Genomic DNA, 27,697 nt, shown 5'->3' on the forward strand with positions numbered 1-27,697 from the left:
ATGCTTGGTAAGAAATGTACGCATTATCCTGCCCATGTAATTGTAACCCCTCTGTACAGTATGTTCACAAATAAAATTTAAAAAAAATAAAGAAAGAAAGCAAATACAAAAAAAAGAAAATATAAATAAGGAAGGGGGATAGCAAATAGGTATCAATACAATACATTTTGTTGAGAAGAATCCTATATCCATCAGTTTGACTGTTATAACAGAATGCATAACCTGGATGGAATATTAACAGTAGAAATTCTTCAATGCTCTGGATCCTAGATTTTAAGATTGCTGTGCTTGTATGGTTATATTTGAGTAGTGATACTATAGGGCTGCATACTTAAAATTCCTCTTCTTGCATAAAAGGAAGAGGGCTAATGTGCTTCTTTGTGTCTTTTTTTATCAGAGCATGAATTCCATCTACCCTGGCTGTAGCCTTAAACATCTAATAACTTCTCCAAGATACCACCTCCCTACTATCATTACACTGGGGTTTATAATTTCAACAAAGGAATTTGGGGAACACAACCATTTAATCCATAATAGAAAGGTTTATCTTTGTGCATGTTTCTCCTGTCTTTTCCTGTGCTCAAAAAAAATGAGATTTTTCAAACAATTCAATTTCTCCATTGAGTTGATAATGGTGATGACATATTTCCCTGAAAAATATAGACATGGAAATTACAACTTTTAAATAGTGAGATATATGAAATACACCCTAAAATGTGTTATAGCTTCTTGCAGTTTTCTGGTTATTAAAAAGTTGAAAATATTTTTTGACTGAAGATTATCACTTATACTACATTTGTATAAGTACTTTTTACTTTTCTGTACACTAATCAAGAAGCTCTACTAAGAAGTTTATATGTACATATATAATATTATATATAATTCTTACTTATTACTTTTCCTAGAGGTAAACTTTAATGCCTCCTGGATTTTATTATGGATATATATACATATACGCACATACATTCACATTTGTCCACCCAAAACAAATTACCTAATTCCCAATCGTAGTTTCTAATACCATTGAACGAATAACCTATATTTTAAGAGGAAATATCCAAGAGGACCAACTAGAAAATCTCTTATTGTCAAAAAGTGGAAAATATACTATTAGAAATAGTCTCTCTCACACACACACTCACACACACATACACTTACAACACACAGAAAAAATTTATGTCAAAAGAACACAGACTTCTTCAAAGAATCAATGATCAAAACTTGAAAACTCTGAGCAAAGGAATTAATGAAGTAGCATTATATAATCTAAAGCACAGATGAATATCCTATGTTCATACTGATATAAATTAATGATGAGAATAAAAGTAGTCTCTCATACAATACCAAATCATTCATATAGATAATCTCCCCTAGGAACTAGGGAACTCCTTTTTCTTAAGTATCGTTGTACAAGATGACTTCCTCAAAAGAGTACAGATGGAAAGACACAGAAAAGTCCAAGTTTACAGGCAGAAATTTGACCAGCTCTACCATAACTAAGTAGGTGACAGAGGACAAGAGCAACAGTGATAAGTGATAGTGATTGTAATATAGCCTTCATGTGATTTGATGTCTATGAAATGTACTTATTGCAAAGACAAGGTAGAAAAGCATTCCTATTAAATAACTTGTTTCACCAACTAAAGTCACTTATTTGGCGACAACTTTCATAGGATAATTTTTCAAAGCATTTGAAAAGAATTCTAAGCCTTAATCCTCCACAGTATTGATAGTCAATGACAAATGACTGTTTTGTTGTTGTTTTTTTTGTAAAAAATATTGTATAGAAGGGGTAATGTTATATGAGCAAAATAATGAGTACATTTCCTATCAAGCATTGTTACCTCCCCCTTCATTTTTCCCCTACTATAACTTCCTCCCACCTCCACAACTACACTTCCCCCGCCCACCCCGCCTAAATTGTAAAGTTCGTTTTTCAACATAGTGTCTTGTACATCTCATTGTTACAATGGGTCAACCTGTATCTCTATTTAAGCATTTTGTTTTTTCCCTTCCTCTCTCCAAATTAGAGAAGTGTATATACAATATGCAGGGCACTAACATCAAATACAGTGAAAACACGGGTTATACACGGGAAAACATGGGAGAAGGACATACAAAGAAACAAAAAAAAATCACATGGTACATTATAAATACGTTAGAAACAATAGCAAGAAAGAAAAAAATCACTTGTGTCCCTATTTTAGGGTTCATTTCGCTTAACATCATCTTATCTGGTCATCCTTAGCACAATATACTTCGGTGCTTAGAAGGTAGAAGAGGAGTCTCTTGGATGGGGCAGGACTGTTCACCAGATGGTCTGTTTCATTTCCACCTTGCATTAAAACAATCAGTCCATGGTAAAAGTGAGTAGAAAGGCTAACTGCATAGGTCAGAATGTTATTATTACTTTACCTAGAGGTAAGCTTTAGTGATTAGTGCCTCATGGATTTTACTATGTAGTGAAAACAGCTGTAAAACACTAAAGTCACTGAGCCATATATATGATTCAAGAAGAGACCTGCATCAATTGTGCATTTCTTATTTTTACTATACACACATGTATATCTATGCATAAATATACGACAAGAAAGAGTGAGTTTTCATCTGGATCCATTAATTTAACGTCAGTTTCTTTAACACTTCAAAGATAGAATTAAAGAAGATTGTGCTCCTATTTTAAGGATGGAAGAAACTGGCATCCCTTTTTTGTCTCTCCTTGAAGACGATTAGAGCCAGCTCGTGGCCAATTATTTACTACTTAAAGGAAATTATGATTCTAAAACAGAAGTCTCTCTGAAATCAATTCCTCTAGTAGCCCTTACTCCATTGCAAACATCAAAGTACTTAAATGCATCCAGGATCCTGGATTTCCAGTGATGTGGAGGGAGAAAATAGCCTTTCCACCTCTAAGCATAACATATGCTGTAACTTGAAGGGGAAAAAAGGTCTCAGAGGTATTCCAGTACAGTGTCCTATAATTGAACTCAGATGTAGGTTTGACCCTTACACTCTCACTTCCCTCAAGGTACTTGAAAGGAGAATGGATTGAAAACATTAAATGTTTAACCTGTTTGGTTGCTTTGCTTCTGCTCTTTGGGCTTATGCTCTTACAGTGAAGAGTCTGTATTAATCCTTTCAGAGGAAATTGTTTCTGTAGGCATTCAGATATGTGATAGCTGTCTAAGTGTTGGAAACATTTTCTGTTCGCATGTGACAATATCTGAGATGATACTTAAAATTGAAATTATATCTACAGTTGCAAAGAACTATTAGATTTGAATGGACTTTACAATTTAGATCAAATCTAAGTATTGCATAGTCTCATGTTCTAGGAGACTTAGAGTATTTATAATGTGTGAGTTCAAAAGCTAACAGATCTTGCTTGACATGGCCATTTGTTATGAAATGCACATAATTTGGTTTTAACTCCTGCTTTAGTTTCTGAATTTCCACTTGCCTTTTGCCTCTGGGCCAGCATTCAGTATGTTAGTATATATAAACATTGCTAAAGTTTTTAATCAAAGGAAGTAAATGCTATTTTCTGTAAATCCTAATTTTTACATTATGAATCACTAGGATTGACACTAACAACAGTCGTGTGCCTACTTCTTTGCATCAGTATGAGAGAAAAATTTGTCCAGCAATAGTAAATTACCTTAATCTTTCTCAGGAAATACGAATGGTTCCATGGTGAGAGAATGGCTGTGTGAGTCAAAAGCATAAAAATGTCAGCCGTAAATAAAGGTGAAAACTCTTTATCCCCACTGGGATAAAAATAACATTACATTCCTGAGACACTGACTGGAGTCAGATAATTGCATCAGAGATTTGTTTTCTTCAAGAGTAGAAAGAAAATAACTTTAAATAATTTATTGTCCCATTGCCTCAAATCACAATCTTTAACATAAAAAGAGAAAAATCTACTTTCAAATTAATTTTGCATTGACAAGTGGGGGACTAGAACTTTGAGAATAAAAGTTATCTTTGGCAAAGATTTATCTCTCTGAAGACAAATGGATATTATATTTTATATGTGATGTTTTTATCATATACATATGTTTGCTCATAATTTTAGAGTTACAAAAGTGGAAGTTTTCCTGGAAGATTATTATTCAACCCAGTACAAGCAATCAACATTATCCTATCATGTTGAAAAAATTTATTTGATTAATACAAATACTGAATATCATTTGAGCTATAGAATTTAAATAATTTAAATTGCTTCAATTCTGATCAGTTTCAGCACATCTAAACTATAAGCAGACAAATAGTCATGCTCAAAGTAATTATAGTAAATTCTATTTTTCTTTATAATTAGTCATACATTAAAAATAAATATCATTAACACAAGGGATATTTCTAAATATGTTTGATTATAGAAATAAAGTAGAACTGACCATGAAACAAATAAGTGTAATTTCATTGCGTGGTATTTTGACAGTGGGAAATTTTCAGTTATAGCAATAAAGCAAGCTCCAGCCTGCTACTTGCTGTGAAAAGACCACTTGTCATTTCTGCTGTTTTCTTATCTGTCAAATACATTTAATCACACTCACCTTGTTCTACTCTATGTTGTTTGGCTTAACAAATTAATGGCTCTAAAGTGTGTTGAAAATATAAATCTCTATATCAATAATGAAACATTGTTATAGTCTAGGGATAAGTCCCAGCAAAGGGGGGTTAAATGGTTATGACTTATCTTCTAGGGTTATAAAAGTTTCAAAAGTCAGAGTTTTTAAAACCTGAATAAGTCTTGCTTTAATGCAACACATTTTTAGCAAAACCTAGATATACTTATATTGGATCATTTAAAACTGCATAAGCAATTATAATTTCAACTATTAAATGGTATCTATTGCTGCCTATAATGTTCTTTGTTATAATTAAAGCATTGTGGCATTTTCTATTTCTTTGTACCAACTATATTTTCATATGTATTTTGTTTTGCATGTGCTCACATTCTCAAACTAAGAAGCACTTAATTATATGAGGTATAATGCAGCTGTGAATTATGGCTTCCAGTCTTAGGTTTTCAATTTTAGTGGCATAATAAAATCATAAAACTTTCCCAAGGAAATGTTTCAATGTGCTGAGAAACATTCTTTTTTAAAGACAATCTTAGAATTACAAAAAGTGAAATAATTTCCTAGCCTGTCACGGAAAGGGCAGAAAAATGGAGATCTAGCTGAACACAGGTTCTGGGATGGTTCTATTAACCATCTAACACTAGTTCTGAACCTTAACCTAGACTATATTAAAAATGCCACCAATAACTTGAAAGGCAATTATGGCCAAAGTAAAAACTCAAAAATAATAAATATTATTAAAAAATCACAAAACAAGTGCACAAGTTTTTTTTCGTCTTTGCTATTGTTCCTAAGGTATTTATAATGTACCATGTGATTTTTTTGTTTCTTTGTATGTTCCTTCCCCATGGTATAACCTGTGTTTTCACTGTATTTGATGTCAGTGCCCTGCATCTTTTATATACACTCTCTAATTTGGAGAGGGGAAGGGAAAAAAACAAAATGCTTAAATAGGGATACAGGTTGACCCATTGTAACAATAAGATGTACAAGACACTATGTTGAAAAACTTTACAATTTAAGCAGGGGCACAGGGGTAGGGAGGAAGCGGTGGGGGTGGGGGAGGCCCCCAGGGGCAGTTAGTTGTGGAGGATGGAGGGGATGTATGGTAGGGGAAAAACAAAGAAGGAGGTAACAATGCTTGATAGGAAATGTACTCATTACCTTGCTCATGTAACTGTAACCCCTCTGTGCAGTATTTTTACAATAAAAAACGTATTAAAAATCACAAAACATGTTTAAAGAAGTAGATGGATTGGGAGTTTGGGAATGTGTCAAACTACTAGCAGGAGATAAAAATTCTAAAGATCGTAGTTACTAGGTAAGGTAGATTCTTGAATGACAGGCTGAAGTGTGAGTTTTATTTAGTGGGGAATTATAAACCACTTCTTAAGTCAAATAAACAATTTTGTTAGAGTTATTTTAAAAAGAAGAAAAGATGAAGTTACATGTGATATTTTTAGATATCCTCCCTGTGGTTAAAAAAATAATAATCTGAGAGTGAATTTGATACTAGACTTCCGACCAACATAATATAATGTTTAAATCAAGGCTCCATGAATACAAAAGGTCAGACACAAAAATATTCTCAAAGTTGAACAGAAAGTATTTTTCAACTGAATAACAACTTTTTCATGTTTTACTATGTATGTCAAGTCAGCTTTATGTGTGTATGTTTATTGATGCAGTAGGTGTCTAAGGACAATGTTTTAAGTATTTATTTAGATCATTTCTCAACTCTGAGTTAATGTTAATATTTATTGTCATGTAAAATGAAATATAATTGGTACAATACTGTGTTTGTGCCTATTCTTTAATATTCTTAAGCTAGTTATAGTGTCCAAAAATTTGGGCAGTTTGAAGTATCAGTTTTCTACTGAGTTTAAGTATTACTACCTTTTAATCCTTGCCTGTTTTGAAAAAAATAGTTTTATCAAGTAAAGTTGATCATAAATTTAGTAATTTGTGGATTTGTCATTTCAATTTCGTACTCTATTTTCTAAAATAGTTACTACCTGTGCAGTTTCTAAGTAATAAAAGAATATATTGTTGAAAATTTTATGAATTATCCATTTTTGATTATATAAAACAATGCAATGATTGTGCACTTATAGTCAATAATATTCATGAGTTATGCAACATTTAGAAATTTTGCTTGAACACTTTATTTAAATATTTCATTTGAATTTTAATAGAGTTGACTATGATAAATCTAATGGATTTTTTTCTTTTCATTGTAAATGAGAAGGCCTTCACTCTGGCTTAGAATTTCAGAAATCATGATATTTCTTTGAATTAATATAATGTTCCTTCTGAGAGTTTTTTTTGGGGGGGTCCGGTTGTGGGGCTTGAATTTTGGGCCTGGGTGCTGTTCCTGAGCTCTTCAGCTCAAGGTTAGCACTCTACCATTTGAACCACAGCGCCACTTCCGGCTTTTTTCTTTTTGATTATGTGGTGTTGAGGAATCGAATCCAGGGCCTCATGCATGCAAGGCAAGCGCTCTACCACTGAGCCACCTTCCCAGCCCCTCTGAAAGTTTTTAGATAATGAAAATAAGTTGTTCTGTAAGATAAATTTATTATTTTATACAAATAATTGCAGCATACTTTCTCTGCAGAGATTTTATTTAGTTATGATTTGTTATTTTTGTATATTTTTCACTGATTTGAATTTTATGGCTATTGTTTTTCCTTTAGATGTATAAATATACTAATTACACAATTATTCTCTGTAATTTTGCTTTTGTCATAATGTTCTAAAATCTAGTGTATTCATGCTTAGTGGAAAGTCATAATGTTCTAAAATCTAGTGAATTCATGCTTAGTGGAAAGTCACCAAATACATTTGACTTCTTTAACTTCATTCCATAGAAAATGTCATTGACTTTCATATTTATTCTTTAAACACTGTACAAAAAATTTTAAGGGAAAGTACTCGGAAAATATTGAGCTTTTTCCTTACTTAGTTTTTCTTGTGTTTTCTCCTCTTTTTTCTGTTAGAACTTTTTTAAAGTTAATGTCATTAAAATAATTAGGGCTGGGAAGGTGACTCAGTGGTAGAGTGCTTGCCATGTATACATGAGGCGTTGGGTTTGATTCCTCAGCACCACATAAGCAGAAAAAGTTGGAAGTAGCCCTCTAGCTCAAGTGGTAGAGCGCTAGCCTTGAGCTGAAAAGCTGAAGGACACGGCCCAGGCCTAGAGTTCAGGCTCCACTGCATAAATTTAGGTCCTACTGCAGAATGAAAAGCAAAATGTTCCTTTTAAAATTGTATTTAGAAAACTTAAATAGAAGAGAAGAGAATTTTAATTAAGTATGTGTCCTGTTCAAGATTGGAGTATCCTATAATTGCTTAGTTCTCAAGCACAGCAAGCCAACATTTGCTATACCTTGAAGATGAGCTACTTCAAGAAAAAAGAAACATGAATTTTTTTGGTTCATCTTTTCTACTAAGTTGCTAATCATTTCTTCATATGGCAAATTTAACCACAGAGACTTAACTCTAGGTTGCCTCATTGCCGAACTTACATGCAGAAGCTCCTGTACCCAATATATTGTTCAGTTATCATTTGTGTTAATTTCTCAATGCTGCTGTAATAGATTATTCATACTTAATGGCTCCCAACAAAAAATTCTAATGATTTTTATCTGCTAAAATCAACATGTCAACAGGGATCTATGCCTTCTAGAAGTTCTCGGGAAGAATCACTTTCCCACTCCTCCCTTCCCAACCATTACCACTCCTTATCCCTGACTCCTCCCCCTTCCTTCCTCTTTTCTCCTTTTTCTTTTCTTTCTTTTTCTTATCTTTTGTTTTTGTTCTGTTTTTCTTTTACTCTGTAAGCTTCCAGAGACTGATTTCATTGTCTCATATCCCCTTTGCTTATTTTCAAAGCCAGAAGAATATCATCTTGAAGTCTATATCCAATCATCTGACACTCTGCTCTCATTGTCAAGTCACATTTGTCTAACTTTTGTCTAAACTTGTGATTACACTGGGTCACATGGATAACAAAAGCTAATGCATTTCAAGGCCCTTAACATGCTTGTATTTAAGAAGTCTACATTGCCATGAAGCTAACGTATGCACTAGTCTAAAAGATTGAGGTCTCTTGAGAGAGATACTCTACTTACAATGGTCTACAGTATTTCCAGAGTATTCATGTTTTTATACAGTAATTCCTTACAATTATGTACATTCATCTCATTTTTTACTTAGTCATTCAAATAATAAAATTCTCTGGACTTTCAGTTAATGCAATGTCAGGATCTATAACAACATTAATTGTAACATCAGAAAGATATCTGACTATTGTCTCTAGGCAGGCAGATCATTTTACCACAGCATAATCTGTAACATGTTACATAAATTTTCTCTTAATCTACCTAAGAAAGATTTAAAACTCACAGTTTTTAAGCACATATTTCATTCTGTATAATATGAGGAAATATTCTTTTATAGACACATATATTTACCATCTCAGATTTTGTTTAATTCTCAAATATTATCAACCCTTTTTCTACATATTCCATCTATTTGTAACAGCTTTGTTTTTATACACTTAAATCTTCTCTCATCCTAAAAAATTGTGAAGCTGAGTGGTTCTCATAAATAAAAGGTTAGTAAATATTTTAAAGATTTGACCTCATTTATGTGTCCATTGTTTATTGTATGTATAATGTAATAAAATGAATTATAGGGAATAGGCGTATAAAAATTGGGGGGAGAAATGATACAGATATAAAATAAACAGACATAATGCAATAAAACAAGATAGACATCAACTTGTGGCAGGGTGGTCTGCCAATTTGGTGTTTATGGAAATGCTCTTTAGTGGGAGGCACTGTTAAACTCAAGTGAAAGGAGAGAGTCCTCACACTAACTAAATGGCATTGGCAAAAACTTCATACAATTAAGAATTAAGTGGAGGGTTAATGGAGAGAAGCAAACATGCCTGGATGCTATTGAAAAGGTCAAGAATGTTGCTACGAATTAGAGTTTCTTGTTCAGAGAAAATATCCGACAGATACATATCTTTGTGAGTAAATAATAGGGTTTAATCTTTAAGGTAGTAAAATTATCTAATACTTGCTTTGTGATTTTCTGCATTCAAAGTACAAATCAACGAGGGAGATTTGGAAAGGGTATTATGTTATGGAGCCAATATGCAATTTGGGTGAAAAAGTTCAAAACAAACTCAGAGGAAAAAAATTAAAAACCACAGTCTAAGAGATTTAAATGAGTGGTTGTAATGCTGTCAGTATCATGGACTCAGAGCTTAGATTATACCATGGAGACAAGAGACAAATACACTCAGGTAATATTATACTTGCATGCACACAAACTCAACAGTGATATTCACTAGTGTCACATGAAATGGTACATTGAAAGTCATGCATAGTACCTAAGTTATATGATGATAGTATAACGCTAGATATCTTTTAGTGAAGAATGGTCATTATATGCCCAAACAGTGTTCTTGGAGTTTCCATTAATTTAATCCTAGAATAATATTTTGATACTAATCCTTTTTTAGCCATGAGGAGACAGTAATAGCATTTAAGTGATTTAATCAGATAATTAATATGGGGATATCAGAATTTCACTTCTAGTTTCTTAACTCCAAATCACTCACTCTCTCTAGTGTATTAAATTAAAGACACAGTACTGGGCCTAAAATATATTTTTACTTAGATTTTTGTCAAAATCACATATTGTGTTTGAATCATTAAAATTTATCATCAAAGGCATAAATCTCATTTAGAATTCTATTTGATGTAAACATCATTTCACACACACACACACACACACACACACATCACATCCATTTTCTCCAGCTTGCCCTTCAAAATGTTGGAAAATAGTCATATTTGTAGCTCATCTAACAAAGTGTTTAGAGCCATCATCACCTTTGTCTGCTTGCTACACTACTCAACATCTGATTGGTGAATCAGTGTTATTCCTTTGTTTCAGTCAATACACCATCACTTTCCCTTAACCCTTAACTGGGTTCCAGAAGATGATTTGGAAAATGTTCTGCTAAATGCACTGGCTTTCTCTACATTAACACTAATCAACAAGAGTATTTCAGTGGAAACTTTTATAGGTCCCACGAATAATATGAGTACCTAACTTCTGATCAAATGTTTCCAGCTGCAAAGTGAACACCTGTGAGACTGAAACTCTGGAAATCTGAGAATCATACAGGCACTTAATCATGGTTTACACTTTCCATCTTTGGTGCTCAGCTGTGAAGGCACAGCCAGTGACCTACTGAAGGCTTTTCCAATAAAACCCAGGAGACATAAACCAGGGCACATCAAATATGCTTAACAAGAACCTTCTCTCCAGCTGTCAATGAGTCAGGCAACACTAAAGTCGCACAGTAGGAGCTCTCCTATCTCTGACTTTTGACTAGTTAAGATTGTTTGGTTAAACATTTTGAAAGGTGATAGGTGAGTGGGGTCTTTAGTTGAAGTTATGGGTCACATTCCAGGCTGGCAGTAGCACATAGGAGACAGAGAAAAATAAATTACTAGGTTTCCAAATATATAGAGAAATGAAGTATCTGATGGTATTATTGAAGGCTAAGCTCGATTTCATAAGTCAACACAAGCAAAAAATTATCTCAAGGAAAAACAAGCTTCTGAAATGTGTTATCAGTAAAAAAAATAGCTAAAGAAAATAGTGGAGGGTGGGTATAGAAGATAAAAGAGGATGTGGATGTGAGAGCAGGGGAAAACGTCTTCCTCTACCACCCTATCTTCATGCCCTGGAGGATGGTTATTGTCACTCATCCTTCTTACTCATGATGTGTATTAAAATATCCAAAATAAAACTTACAAGATAAACTCTCAAAGAAGACCAAACTTTATTTGATGCCTATTGCTAAAGAGAAACTTTTACAGGGGAGATCTGGTTATACTATAACATTTATTTTAATCTTGCAGACAGACATAACTTCTACATTTTACTTATATCAGTTAATTTGAATTTATACATTGAGATATTTGTTCATATTTGTGTACATGCAATGAGATAATAAACAATTAATACAGATTTATATTTTCTCATATGTTAGAAATGAACTGCATGAATAATATATTGAATCATGCTACATGAATAATCTAATTATGAATTAATAATAACCATTCAGAAAGTTAATTTCTTAATATAAGTCATAGATTATATTTTTTAGAATTATTTGTTGCTTTGAAATTAGAGATCCTCTCAATCTTTAGTTCTAGATTTTTTTTCTAAATTACAGTTGAAGATAATGAATTATGGGAAATTTAATAGATTAGCAACTGGTTAGAGAATAAATCTAAATTTAGCTTTTGTGATCTGACCTGATCTTTGTTTTTCCCACTATAATACCACATAGTTGTAATATATATATATATATATATATTTGCATTAAGTAAATCTTGCTGGGCAAAATTTTAGAAATGACTTTTGTCTTTCCAAGTACAGATGAAGAAGAATCAATAGCCCATATTTTTTCTACCATTTCAATAAAATACCCATGCACATAATTTAAAAGTAAAAATATATACATTTATCAAATACACATATGTTTTAAAATTTGTACATATTTTAATTTAGGTGAGCTAACTAATAGAGGCATTTGTTCATGTAATTAGCCCTTTGGTGAAGAAATATGTTTTGTATCATTCTTAGAACAAGAAATTAGGATCTCTTCTTGAGGAAATTCTATTATCAAACAATACAAATTACATATACATATTTATATAATCCTAGATAAGCCAGGACTATATATGTGTACATATATGTAAATATATACATACATATGCACATACATACATACATACATACATTCCTAGATTAGACATAGAAAAGGAAACAACTGTGGTTATTTTGGGGTTTATATTTGTATATACTTGGGGGTGAATCATGACTTGTGAAGTTATTCAAAAAATATAGTCTATATGCTTGGCTTTTTGAAGTCATCTTAGTACTCTGTACTCTGTACTCAGCTGGTACTTTGAAAACTGATTTCCTTAAGATGCAGGTTCCCTTCAGTATATTGACCTAGTGCAAACATGCAATGCATATATTCCATAATAAATTACGGGGGTAGTAAAACTTTCTAGTCGAGTTTGGCCCTTAAGTAATGATCTTTTATGTCTCCTTATAAAACTGAACTTATATTGTATTTATACGTCATTCTGGGCATAATAAACTGTTTGAATTTGGGCACTTTGTTTTAAGGTTTTAAGGACATTCTTTCTTGGTCATTGTTTTATGATGGTTCTGGAGCTACTTATTTTCAGAAGCACCTGAAAGTTCCTGCAGTATGCTAACTTCAAATCAAGATAACATTACACTTAAAGGTAGAGGGAAATATTGGTTACATATAATTATGAACGTCATGTGTTTTTCATCTATTTCAATTTATTTTATATAGAGAGAATATGAACAATTTGACATTTAGTGTACTGAGGTAACTTTGTTTTAGTTTTGTGTGAAGTTATATTATACACAATATGTATATAGATCCTTTATTAAATTGCTTTAGGAATTTAAAATAAACAAAGTGTATATTATTTGATGCTACATTGATTAATGAATGGTTTGGATTCAGAGATGCTCAGTATAATAATCCTTGCCTTTTTCAGAAAAGCTGTTGTATTTTGAATGCTATTCTTGTACCACTGCATTTTATCATGGTCTTTGAAAGGACTTCTGGTTTGCAGAATTTTGAATTTATTTTGGCCAAATGTATAAAGACAAAACCAGTGAAAATTTAGCTCCTCTCCCTTCTTCTTTATGTATGGATTTTTTAAAGAAAGCTGGAGAATAAGAGAATAAATAAATAAATACTTTAAAAAAAAAGGAGAATGGAGCCATCTGCGTGCCAGTGGCTCATGCCTGTAATTCTTTCTACTCAGGAGGCTTCCACCTGTGGATCACAGTTCAAAGCCAGCCAGGCAGTCAAGTTTATGAGACTTTTATCTCCAATAAATAACCAGAAAACAGGAAGTGGTGTTGTGGCTTAAGTGGTAGAGCATTCACCTTGAGCTGAAGAGCTGAGGACAGTACCCAAGCCCAGAGTTCAAGCCCCAGGATGGATAAAAAAAAACAAAAAAAGAAAAAGAGGAGAGTGGGAGGATGCAGAGCTCACTCATTAGAGAGCTTGCCTAGGAAGTGCAAAACCTTGAGTTAAAACCCCAGAACTTCAAAAGAAAAGAGGAAGTAGAGAGGGTGATAGCTAAAGTAACCTGTAGATACCAAGTCTTAATAGCTTTTTTTTTTAAATTGATACACCTTTTTACCTTATAGTGAGTTAGTAAATTATAAACTAATTTGGAAATTTTGGAGAAAAGCTATTAGCCAAATGATACCAATGGAGACATGACAGAACTGGCCTCTTCTTCACACATTTGTTCTCAGACCAGAGTGAGAGAGATAGAGTTTAAAATTTATGTCTTTCCCTTTAGATTTAGCTTCTTACACATAGGTTTCTACTGGAAAAATGGAGACTGAACCAAAGAAAATATTGTATTGCATAGTAACTGATCTTTCATTGAAAATGTGAGTTATGGAAGAGCAATTCTGTCCTCATAGAACCACAGATTTCTTTCTTTCATGAATTCCATGTAATCAACTCGATGTTGTCTTTTTGATGATAAAATGGAAATGTGAATCAAAAGGCTAAGAAATTTGTGTTACATCGTAGAAATAGAAAAAGAAATCAAATCAATATTTACTTCACATCAACTTACTTGTATTAATTTAGGCTTAAAATATTTGCTGAATTTGTTACAGAGCAGCATTTTGCCATTTGCAAAACCAAGGTAGATGTACATTAAAGTGATTGAAGTTGATGGCCTGGTCAAGAAGATAATGGTAGTTAAGTATGTTCTATACATATGAATTTGCTTGGGGAAACCCTTGTGTCTTTAATCCTTCATGATTGATTCTCAATGGATTATTCTTTATAAATAATAAAAGTACGTACTAGATTTGTAAAGCTACCATAACTAATTAACACAAATTTAGGAACAAAAATTTATTTTCCTTAGTTCAGAAGAAATCAAAGTGTTGGCAGGGCTTTATTCCTTCTAGAGGCTCTGGAGAGGAATCCTTCCTTCTTTCTTCTAGCACCTGCTTGTTGCCAACAAGCTTCGGTGGTCCTTGGCTTTGGGCAGCACCATTCCAGGTTTGCCTATGACTTCACATGACCATCTGACCTTACTGTGGCTGGTCAGCTTTTGGTCAAATTTCCTTTTATAAAGTCAGCAATAATTGAGTTAGTGATCAGTATAACCTTGACTAAATTATTTTCAAATAAAGTCACTGTGAGTAAAGCAAATTTTCTATGAAAATAGTTGGTTTCCTTTTTGTTGATCTTGTGAGAATTGTTTTTCTGAAAAGTTTCTCCTTTGGCCAGGTGGCTTGGCTCCTTTTGATTACATTTTAGTTTCATCCATTTCCTGCTACATTTTAATTATACATCCTATTATAAACTACTTGAATTTTAAATTAATCCTATTCATTAAGCCACATAATTTTGCAGATTGTGAACTGGAGCTCAGTCAATGTGAGCAAAGGGACAGAGCCTACTGGACCAGGGATAAAAAGGGAGCAACATCAGACGAGATCGGTCCTATTCAGGGTGGTATAACCAGACACAAGAATTATTTTTCTTTGTATCTGTTGTTTTTAATGTACTGTGTGATTTTTTTTTGTTTCTTTTGTATGTTCTTCCCCCATGATATAACCCCTGTTTTCATTGTATTTAATTCCAGTGCCATGCATCTTGTATATACATTTTTCTAATATGGAGAGAGAAAGGAAATAACAAATGGAACTTTATAACTTCGGTGGCGGTGGCTGTGGGAGTGGGGGGGGGAAGGGCGAGCTGTTGGGGAGGTGGAGAGGGAAGGGATAGTAGGGAAAAACAAAGAAGGGGGTAACAATGCTCAATAGGAAATGTATTCATTACCTTACTCATGTAACCGTAAACCCTCTAAGCAGTATCTTTACAATAAATGTAAATAAAATAAATTTTACAAAATGAAGAAATAAAAAGGGGGAGCAGCTAGCTTGCTCTGTATTATAGTTTGCCAGATTTATGACTGATTGCATACTGTTTTGCAGATGTAAACTAGATGCAAAATTTCCCTTGCCTACTTCTTTTTGAGTTGGTGTCCTCATTCCTACACAGCATCCCAACATCCCAAGCTATTTCTAACAGTCACAGTCACAGGCACTAGTGGTTAGGATTTCAATATTTCTTGATGTAGATGGGTGATTATTTAACACACAAAGTTACTGTATGATACAGTATTTGAATATGTTTTTATAAGAAGCCAACAATGTAGACAATATGAAAACTCTTGACTATATGTACTGTGATTGCTTTTTTTGTTGTTTGTTTTTTTCTTATTCTCAAAATTCAGTCAACATAGAGTTAGGAAAGAAACCAGAACAGAAAATAGTTATTATTTTCATATGTCATACTTCATTTTTATTATTTGTGTTTATTATCTTTAAGTAATTGTATTAAGGGTTTTCAACTCAAAATATCTTGTACTTTTGAAAAATATAAAATAATCACAAAAATTCTCATCCAACATCAAACTTAATGCAACTTAATAATTATAATTTATGCATTAATTTCAAAAAGTAGATTTTCAAAAGATTTAAGTAGTGTCACAAAAACATCATTATCACTTTCTTTAGAAAACAATACTTTTGTTCATAGCATTATACCAGAGATAGTGTCACTCTCAATTCTAGTTTGTAGCCAACCTGGTATTAAAATAATTCTAATCAGTGAGAAAACAACAAAGATAATTAAAATAAAAGATTAAAGTGTAGCCCAGTGGTAGAGAAGTTGCAGAACCTGTGCAGTGCCCAGCATTGGATTCCTACTTATACTATAAACAAGAAAGAAAGAAGGAAAGAGAGAAAGGAAGAAAGAAAGAGAGAAAAGGAAAGAAAGAAAGGAAGGAAGGAAGGAAGGAAGGAAGGAAGGAAGGAAGGAAGGAAGAAACAAAGAAACAAAGAAAGGAAGAAAGAAAGAAATGAAGAAAGGAAGGAAGAAAGGATACATGAAGTAAATATAAAAAAAATCTATTTCCAATAGAATTTTCCCATTAAGGAATTATACTTTGAATCTACAGTCTTAAATAGAATGGATGTGGGTCATGTATAGTATGCACTTGAAAATCATACAGTATGTATGAATTTGATTTTATATTTTGCATATCATTTAACTTCAAATGCTCAGAAATGGCTGTGGCAACTATACTGGACATCACACTTTATTCAGCTTTTTATAAAGCTGGTTAGATGTGACTTTGCCTGAGAATATGGTACTATAAATTATATCCTAAATTGGACTCAGTGCCACAAAACTTACAAATGAAAACACATAATTTCTTTTCTTACAAAATTTCTTTTGTAAGCTAACTGCAAAAGCTTTAAATTGGATGGGATGGCAGGAAATGATTAATTATTTGGTTAGATCAAAATCATTAAAGAATAAAAATTGTTCTTGCACAATTGCTATGTACTTTCTAGCTCATTTAACTTACTGGTCATTATGCAATGAAATGAGAAAGCATCCTCATGTTCAATTTCCATTGATTTGACTAAAGGTCATTGGAGAATACTGAAAAGCCAAGAGAAACTGATTGTTTCCTAACAGAAAAATGATTGCACTTAAATTTTATTCAGGCATAATGGATAAATTGTCATAATTTTAAGCAAATTCAGCACAGTGATATCTATAAGAAAATGAATGTTTAAGCAAGTCAATTTTGAACACAAGAATTGCTTTATTATTATTTTGTTTGGTACACACTCAGTATAAAAAACAGGATCCCTTTGTTTCCTTTCCTTTAGAACAAGTTTATACCAAAAGTAGAGTATATTACATACATTAAAACATATTTGCCACAGTTAAGATTTTACAATGTGAGGTTAAAGGAAATATAGTGTGAAAATTAAAGATGTAGTGGCACCAAATTTTGGATTATTCATAAACAACCTTAATAATAAGAAAATTTTCTACTTGTGTTTTAGAATTCTAAATGCATGTTGCAACATAATACATTTTATACAACATCTAAAAGTTTTGAATTTGATACAGAATCTTAGCAATAGTTATTTATCATGTATTCATCTTTTAGTCCTACTTTTAAAATCATATTTTTAGTAATTTATTAAATTGTGTGATGAGAATATAGAGAAAATATGGCTAGATAAGATTTTAAAATATGAATCCAAATATTTACTCCTTGCAAAAATATAGAAATGAACTTTGAGATTTAAATGAAATGTTGGGAAATTTGAAGATAATTTGTGAGAAATGATGTTAGAGTAGCCCCCTTATGGACAAAGCAAAAAACATTTTCAGGGAATTCACTGAGAAGATTTAACTGAGAAATTGCCATTTTTACCATCTATTATTATTCACCCATATGTAAATCTTAGATTTGCATACAGTTATGTTTCCCAATAAGACCCTGAAGCCTTACCCTCCAAGAGTTTGTTACTTACTGCTGTATTCTCTCTATCTCTAAACCCAACTATATTTGCTCAATGAAACCTCAGGTAAGGCTTTTGAATATATTAATCTAGTCAATTGGACTTTGTTTAAGCTTTGTGAATTGAGGATGGAGACAAATATAGTAGAAGGAAGCAGCTTTTCTTCTGAGCTCTAGGGTGCTTCATTGTTATGTTCATACACTTGTCTTCCCAGAATCCAGTTTCTCTAGTACAAATGGCTTCTCCAGTGTCCAACTTATCAAGAGAGAGCATGGGAATTAGCAATTCCCAGCAATACCTCTTTTATACTGGAGAGGTTCCAATGAGACAATTCACTACAAATGTCTTTTCTGGTATACCAGAAAGTAGCTTCTGGAAAGTTTTTCATCATTTATATCATCACAACTCTCTGACATACAATGATTAAGACTGCTGTGACATGTCAGCCAGGTTGGAGGAAATGTTTTTTTTCTTGTGTTCTCTATCACAAACATGAAGCTAATAATAGTATGCATAAAGCTGATATTCCTAATTAATTTAATTTTTCCCATTACTCATGTTTCTTTTCATTTTTGGAAGTATTAGAGGTTAAACTCAAACTGTTCAGCTTGCTAGGCAGAAGGGACTTTTCAATTTAAGCTATGCACAGCTTTTTTTAATTTTAGGTTTTCTTTCTTTCTTTCTTTTTCTTTCTTCCTTTTTTCCTTTCTTTTTTTTGGTGCAGGACTGAGATATGTAATCAGGACTTGGGCGTTATCCTTGAGCTTTTTTGCTTCAGTCTAGTGACCTACAACTTAAGCCACAGCTCCATTTCCATCTTTTTAGGTGATTAATTGAAGTAAGTGTATCATGAGTTTTGCTGTTCAAGCTGTCTTTAAATTGCAATCCTCAGATCTGAGCTTCCTGAATAACTAGGATTGCAGGCGTGAGGCACAGGTGTCCAGTGTTTTTTTGTTTTTGTTTTGGCTTTTTTGTTTTGTTTTCATTTTTTAAGAAGAAGGTTTTGCACTTTTTATCTGAAGCTAACCATAGACTGCCATTATTTTTATACAGACCTCCTATGTAGCTGCAATTGTAGGTATGTGCCTTTACACCAGGCTTTTTGGTTGTGATGGTATCTAACAATTTTATCTGAATTAACCTCAGATCATGATCCTTGCTACCTCTACCACTTGACTACTGGGGTTATAGGCCATGTTTCCATTTTCAATTAATGATTTTGTATATTAAATTATTTTCCTGTTCAAATTACAGTGTGATTTCTCTTGGTTGGACGCTGACTTTCAAAGCAGGTTATGAAAAATAAAAGACAATATTGATTTTTTTAAAAAGATATGTTTCTATTGCTTTCTTCTTCCATAATCTGCAAGCAATGTGTTATTATATTATCTGCATCTATTGATGAAGAGTGACCCAGAATGCTGTGCTCAAGTGCTGACATCTGGAAACGGAGTAGAGACTTATTTGGGCAGGTGGCAGGAGGCTGGGGGAAGAAAAGTCTTAAGTCTTTGTATGTGTAATAAAATTCAGCTCAAAAGAAATCTTTCTAGGTGTAGCTAGCCTAATTTCAGGTATCCTTATAAAAGTGACAACTACATAGAAAAAAGAGTACACAGGAAGAATGCTATATGAAGACAGTGGCAAAGATTTCTGTCTTTGCAACCCCAATGGAAGAATAAGATAGATCTAATGAAACCTTGAAGAGACAGAGAAGTTTCCTTCCTAGAGGATTCAAAGGTAAAATAGCCTTTGCCAATACTTTGATTCAAGTCTTTCTTTCAACACAACTGCAAAGTATGTATGTTTCATTTTTTTTCTCTTTAACTTTGAATGTATCACAGTCCCTGTTTTTTTTTAGTATATATATTTTTATTTTAAAGATACTGTACAAAGGGGTTACAATTACATGGGTAAGGTAATGAGTACATTTCCTATTGAGCATTGTTACCTCCTCCTTTGTTTGGTGATCCTTTGTAACAGCTTTAGAAACTGGTATAAAATACAATTAGCACCCAAATAAAAATTGGTACAGAGTTAATATGTCATCCAGATTCTGCACAGAGATCGATGTATGAAAAATACTGTTTCTTCTACTGAATGAGTATGATTATCATTTTTATTTATCATAGAATTATTCTGTTTTATAATAGCTAATACTTACAATTGAAAAAGGACTATGGTTTGATAGAGTTCATATTAAGCATTGAAAACAAAGCATATAATGAATAATTATGATGATGGTGCCATTGATTATGCTTCTTCATGCTCTTACATCCTGAACTATTTACACATTGTATATTCCATATCTAAAATTCCTTATGAATATTTTCTGTTTGGAAACTACTGGAAAGTAGGATGCTTTTGGTGGGCAAGCTGGGAATCAAATCTGGATCAAATGTATATCAGTATGCTCTTCTTGATTGCGCTATACCTACATCCTTAACAAAAATTTTTAAAAAGATTAATATTTCAATTATATTAGTATCAGTAAAGTGAAAATAGTCATAATAATATCCACAAAAAGTTAATCTCCTGAACACTATTTATCATGTATTGTCAAATTCATAAAACCTAATATTCTTATTTATTTGAATTATGTATTCATTCTCTGAGAAAGACAAAGGAAAATATTGATTTTTATGTACAAAATCTCTTTCTAGTAATTCCATCCTAATAGCCTTTTGAGACCTTATTTTAATGTCATGTTCCTCTGTACACACAATGTCCTTAGAGCATACTTATGTCAGTAAACAAGACATTTTCTTATTAGTCTTAATTAAGTCCATACTTTTGTAATAAAAGATTTAATAGAAGTTAAAATCTTCCTAAGAATTTTATTTAGAGAATGGAGCTTGCAATTTACCCAAATACTAAAATAGTAACCATGCTTTTTTCTACTTTTCACCATTTTTCTATGTGAATATATGCAGATGATAATAAGTAAAATGTACCAAATACTAATTCATACACATAAATTAAGGTTTTCATTTCTTAATTCATATGAGTTTAAAATTACCACAAATCCTCCAAGATTTATGATTTTTATTATGAGACAGCAGGCCAATTTCAATCTTCAGATAGAGCTTACTGGGTTTGGTTTTGTGAATAGAGGAAAAACAAGTATAAGTGAGAATTCTGAGGAAAGAAACAATCGTATGTCAAGCCTAAGATTTTTCTTCAATTAATTTATAGCTAACAATGATTTGTTCCTAGCTCTCAAAAATAAATGAAGAAGCTTAAAAACCCTACTGGATTTGTATGTTTATTTAAAAGAATAGTTTGATGAGTTAAATGCAAGTGAATCAAAAGAATACAGATTACCTCTCCATAAAATATTTATTACTCTAAATATAAGAGGAATAGAAGAGGAAATGAAATAGTTGGAAAACTGTGCTTTGGACCTGCTACTCAGCAACTATTTGAAAATTTTATTGAATGTGATTTAACACACACACACACACAAACACACAAGCACACTATAGAATTTAATAGAAATTTTAAGAGAAAATTCTCAGTTTTGCCAGACTTTAAGAGGGACAAGCCTGTAATCCTTGCTATTCAGGAGGCTTAAAGCTGGAAAGTCAAGGTCTTAAATAAATACAGTGTGTGGGGGGGCCGGGGGAGGGGGAAGGGGAATTTTGTGAGATTCCTTCTTCAATGCCAAAGTACCAGCCTGGAAGCATGGCTTGAGGGGTAGAATCCCAGCTGAGAAAAGGAACACTTAGTTTTAGCTCCAGTATTGACATATGAGAGAGAGAGAGAGAGAGAGAGAGAGAGAGAGAGAGAGAGAGAGAGGAAGGAGAGAGAAAAAGGGATGACAGAGAAAGGGAGAGAAACAGAAATGAGAGGCAAAAAATACAGGAAGAAAGGAAGGAGGAAGGCAGGGATGAAGGAAGAGAAAGAAAGAAGGAAGGAAAAAAGAAGATAAGAAAAATAAATTCTTAGTTTCTGCAGAGACAATTAATTAAAATGATGGCTAATATGTAATAGTGAATGAGTACTAGTAGGAAACACTGGAATACTTGAAAATACTGAGAATTACTTTGAAACATTATGTATTGAAAAATCCGGTTATAATCTCTGGATTATTAGAAACATTCATTTTATTACTCATTGAATTTTAACTAAAATAACATTTCTGGGAAAATATTTTAATTACAGAAATCATATCAAGAATATTGAGAGTGTTTCTATTTCTTAAAGAAGTTAATAATTAAATTTTGGAAGAAATATTTCGGGGTGTGTGCTTACAGGAAGGACTAGGAGAAACTCTAGGGCTCCTCGGCACAGGTAGAAATTTTCTTAATAAAGACCCAGAAACACAACAAATCAAATGGACAAATTGCATGAAGTTGCAGAACTCCTGCATGGCAAAGGACATAGCTAGTAATTTCAATAGGAAGCCCACGGACTGGGAGAAGATCTTCCCTAGCCATACAACAGACAAGGGCCTCATATCTAAAATATTATACTTAGAACAAAAAAAAAATAAGTCACCCAAAAATCCTCAAAGAAACAACCATTAATACCTGGACTAAAGACTTAAGGAGAGACTTCTCTGAAGAGGAAATAAGAATGGCTAATAGACACATGAAGAAATGTTCAACTTCTCTGGCCATAAAAGAAATGCAAATCAAAACAACATTGAGATTCCACCTCACCCTAGTTAGAATGGCTATAATCAAGAAATGTAATAACAACAGATGCTGGAGGGGATGTGGTCAAAAGGGAATCCTACTGCACTATTGGTGAGAGTGTAACCTTGTTCAATCACTCTGGAAAGCGGTATGGAAGTTCTTCAAAAGACTGCATGTAGAGCTCCCCTGTAACCTAGTAATTCCACTTCTGGGCATTTACCCAAGTGATAACAAACAAGGCCATGTTTAAACTACCAGTACAACTATGTTTATCACAGCATTATTCATCATAGCTAAGATTTGGAGCCAGGGCTGGGAAGGTGGCTCAGTGGTAGAGCGCTTGCTTTGCATGCCTGAGGCCCTGGGTTCAGTTCCTCAGCACCACATAAGCAAAAAGAAAAAAGCCGGAAGTGGCGCTGTGGCTCAAGAGGTAGACCGTTAGCCTTGAGCTGAAGAGCTGAGGGACAGCGCCCAGGCTCAGAGTTCAGGCCCCACGACTGGACCCCACCCCCCAAAAAAAAAGATTTGGAGCCAGCCCAGATGCCCCTCAGTGGACAAATGGATCAAGAAAATAATATATATATACATATAATATATAATTATGTATCAGAATATATTATATATAAATATATACTGGAATTCTATGATTCCATCAGAAAGAATGGCACAGCTTTATTTGTTAGGAAATAGAAAGACTTGGAAAAATCATATTAAGTGAAGTAAGCCAGGCCCAAAGAAACATAGAGGCTATGGTTTCCCTTATTTGCAATAATTAGTATACTTCTAGGATAATTTTATCAGATGAGCTCAAAAGCTATGTACATATGACCATATAAGATGATGCTAAGTGAAATGAACCCCAAGATATGAACACAAGAGGTCTTTTTTATTGTTGTTTTTAATGTCCTATGTGATTTTTTTTGTTTTCTTTGTATGTTCTTCCCCCTATGGTATATCCCCTGTTGTCACTGTACTTGATTTTGGCACCCTGTATCTTATACATACATTTGTCTAATTTGGGGTGGGGAAGGAAAATGCTGAAACAAGGACACAGGATGAACCATTGCAACAAGGATACCCACAAGATGCTACATTGTAAATGAACTATACAATTGGAGGGGGGAGGAATGAGGGAGGAGGAATGTGGAGGGAAGGGATGGTGGGAAAACAACAAGGGAGGGAGGTAACAATGCTTGACTAGTTACTCATGTAACTGTAACCCCTCTGTACAGAATCTTTACAATAAAATAAAACTTTTAAATAATGGAAGAAATTCTGAGCGCCGGTGGACCACGCCTGTAATCCTAGCTACTCAGGAAGCTGAGATCTGAGGCTCACAGTTCAAAGCCAGCAAGAGCAGGAAATACCTTGAGACTCTTTTCTCCAATAAACCACTTGAAAACTGTTAGTGGCCCTGTGGCTCAAGCGGTAGAGCACTCTCCTTGACCTGAAGCGCACAGAGATAACGCCCAAGCCCAGAGTTCAAGCCCCATGAAAGTAAAATGGAAGAAATACAATAAATGACTATTAGTTGCTTTGCACAATTGTACAGATTCAACAATTTGCATTTTATTAGCCTGTGGTATCTTTGTATTTTAGAAAGTATCAATGTTCATTTAATCAAATCTACCCACATTTGGATGTTAGAAAAACCTGGTATTACATAGATTGACAGAAATTTAGAACCTTAATATGGAAACCAATACAAGTATTTGTGATTTATTTTCACATGTCCTGCTTTGGGGTACATATTTTATTAAATGTTAACTTGAAATGTTAGCAATTCTTTGCAAATTGAGCCATTCCCCTAACCCCACTCATCTATTAGAAAGAATCTTATTATATATGAATGCACATAGTAGAAATATTTAGGTTTGTTTGATATATTACTATAAAAGTTAAGATTATAAATAATAAATAAAGCTTTATAATAATAATAATAACAAAATTTCCATTAGAGGAGCTTTCAAATTTAAAGTCATCTGGCCTGATGTAGACTTAATTTGTGTCTGCCAAATATTAATATGAATGCATTAGTATTTTATGGAAAATTTATAAAGATGTGTGTAAAGGTTCTTTCTTTCCATGCTCCATTCTCTGTTTTTTAATTATATAAATAAATAAATATATTCTTTAAGTAGTTTCACAGAAAATGTACAATTCAGCATGTCACTTTAGAGTAGATAAATCTTGATCAATATCACCCTTTTCTTCCCTCACAATCCCACTCATTTCCCTCAAACATAAAGTCTTATTAAACCAAATGTCACTTATTATCTAAAATATTTGCTTGTCCACAACCTGAATTATGTGATTTGAATATGGCATCTTTTCTACCCTAGACAATGAACATTAATAAAAATACCAATATCTAGGTTGACTCTAATCCTGCCAAGTCTTTCTCTGATATACTTGATATTTTGTTATATTCAAAAAAGTATTATTCAATAGATTTCCTCTTAAAATAGACTCATCAACTTTCATAAATCAAATATAAATTGCATTTGATCATTATTCTTAGATATATTTGTCTAAATTTGTTTGGGATTGGATGACTTTATCTTTGTTGTACATGCCAAAGAAAGAACCACAGTCTCAGTTGCATAATTCTCATTATGATCCCTCATTAGACCTTTTACATTTGAAAAGTATCAGCCACAAATTAAACCAGCCAACCTTAAATCTTATCATCTGCAGATAATTTGTTTTACTTTAATACATACCTAAAACTATGTTATACACTACATAGCAGAGTTTGTGTTTACAAAAGTAAATGGCAGTCTAATTGAAATTTTGTGTTCTTAGAACAGTATCAGAATCTTGTCCAGAAGGAATGTAGTAGTGCTTTACATGGACAAGAGAAACATCAATATATTCTTGTATTTCAGAGTAAATACAGTAAATAATACTGGATAATCCTAGTTTGTCAAAACAGGGCTCTCACAAGAAAAGCTAAAAAGATAATAATATGAGAGAATGCACATGTTGAATAGTTGGACTGATCCATTCCTCAATTTGTATGCATGAAAACAACATGTTGCAGACATAAAAGTAGAGTTTTTAATTATCAACCCAAAATATCCCACAGTTAAAATTGCTTACAAGCTATTTTAATGGAGTTGGTTGGTTTTTCTCTAGAAGCCAGTGACTCAAAATCCTGTCCACAAATCTACTCTGTTTACAGAGATGATTGTTTCAGATACACTTGTGAAGAGAGGCATTTTCCCAAATTCTGAAGTTCCAAATGCTATTGGCAGTATTGTTGACATTTAGATTCATCTACCTATCACAAGAATTACAAAGTTTAATCTAGGATTTTTCATTGGGAAACAGAGACACTATTCATCATGTGACAAGTTCTGTACTGCACTATTTTTAGTGAACTATAGGAAGAGGATTACATAGTAAATTAATGACTTTGTATCATTTACCTAAATAATCAGATCAATTATAATGATAGCTGAAATAATAATCTTCCATGTGGGCATAAGTGGTGCACACCTGTAATCTTAACTACTTAGGGAAGCAATCCCAGGCAGTGCCAGCCAGTGCCCATGACACTCTTATCTCCAATTAACTAGTAACAAGACCTTGAGCTATGGCTCAAGTCAGAGAGCACAGTGCTCAAGCCCTGAGTACAAGGCCTGGGCCATTGAAATAATATAACATTAATAGTCTTCCATTCATAAAAAGGAGATGAGTTATTGTGATTTACCAAGAAAAGAATTACTGGGCATAGGGACTAATTATTATGCTTTACATGAGATTAGTTAACATATTTTACAATTACCTATGAGTTTCATTGTCTTTGTACTATTTTACTTTGTTATATGTTGTAGAAAACTCATAAGAATGAAATTAGTTATTTTCAATTAAAATATAAGCTGTGTGTGGTATAGATTCAGTGATTACTGTATTGTGGTACTGAGTAGCCTGGTATATATTAAGGAAATGTGTTTCACCAACCCTGATAATCAGCATATGTATAGTTCTTTGAATATTTTTTTCATCTAGTGGTAGAATGTTACTGGATTTTCACAAGTAATACTGAATTATATCTTGATATATTTTTTCCTAAGAGTTTGAGAACTGCCTTTTAAAAATAGCATTATCAAAATAAATAAATAAAATAGGTCCAATGTGGTGGTAGATACTTGTAAACCCAGCACTGAGAATGCTAAGGCAGAATGGATTTCAAATTTGAGGCCTGGTTTAGCTACATATCAAGGAATTTCATTCAACCTGGACCACAGAGCAAATGTCTTTCTCCCTTGTATTTTATAAATGAATATCCTGTCTCTTTAAGACATTATATGAATAGATAGAGGGATCAGTTTCTCTAAGCAACAATTTGATAATTTTAAATGAATGGGATTATATTAGCATTAAGTCACTTTAAAATATTTTATTTAATTAATATATTTAAACTCATATTCTAAACTAAGCATCATAGCTAACTAAAACTATACTAAAAGTACACTTTTCAAAAGTGTGCAATGCCTTAAAAACATAAGCCAAAATTATTACTGCAAAAAAAAGTTCATGTTCATGTGGAAGTTTGGAAGGTTTTGATGTCGCTTCTGTGGTAATCGTTTCTATTACTTTTCCTAGAAGATTAACTATTGGAATATTCAGCATTGGGTTCCTGAGAATAAAAACAATTGTCTTTTTATTTTTTGGTGGTTCCTAAATCTATGTATAAGAATTTACATCACAACATTATTTAAAAGTTAGGAACAACCACAATATAGGATTAGTTAAGTGTATCCACATGGTAGACTCTTTCAGCCATTAGTATATGTTCAAAGAATAGTTAGTGAAGGGTTACAATCTCTATGTCGAGCATGATTCCAATTATGTAAATACATATATGAATACATAAGCCCACTCAGTGACCACAAAGTTCTTGCTTTAGCTTCTCTCACTGCTAATATTCACCTCACCTAGCTC

The sequence above is a fragment of the Dipodomys ordii genome, unplaced genomic scaffold (genome assembly GCF_000151885.1).
Source record: "Dipodomys ordii isolate 6190 unplaced genomic scaffold, Dord_2.0 Scaffold90, whole genome shotgun sequence".
Classification (NCBI taxonomy): domain Eukaryota; kingdom Metazoa; phylum Chordata; class Mammalia; order Rodentia; family Heteromyidae; genus Dipodomys; species Dipodomys ordii.